Raw genomic sequence first — 456 nt, 5'->3', positions numbered from 1 at the left:
GGGAATCCCGGGAGCTCCCGGTGACTCCGTGCCGCGGGTTCTGTCCTGCCGCGGCCCCGAGGGGCAGGCTGTGTGCCTGGGACTCTGCCGTGCCGCGGCACACGGGGGAGGCTGCTGCCAGGGGCTGCCACGGGGGCGTGTTGTGGGCCACAAGTGGTGCGGGAATGATACTGCCAGGGGTGTCCCACCGGGTCCTGTCCCAGGCAGGGCACAGAGCACTGCCCTGACAGCAGCCCCTGCCCCTTGTGTCCTGCCCAGGCAGAGCAAAACTGCTACTGTTAGAATGTCCTCACTGGTTCAGTCACTCCAGCCCCTCCACACACCAATCCTGCTCTGCCAGGGGTTGGAATATTTGAATGGGAAGGGAGTACTTCCAGGGCACCTAGTGGCTGGGCACTGTGCCGCAAGACACTTGTCCTCCTGTGAGCTCAGATGGGGTGTAAATCAGATACTTAT

This window comes from Acanthisitta chloris, unplaced genomic scaffold (assembly GCF_000695815.1).
Source record: "Acanthisitta chloris isolate BGI_N310 unplaced genomic scaffold, ASM69581v1 scaffold7272, whole genome shotgun sequence".
Taxonomy (NCBI): Eukaryota; Metazoa; Chordata; class Aves; order Passeriformes; family Acanthisittidae; genus Acanthisitta; species Acanthisitta chloris.
This window is presented reverse-complemented; position numbering follows the sequence as displayed.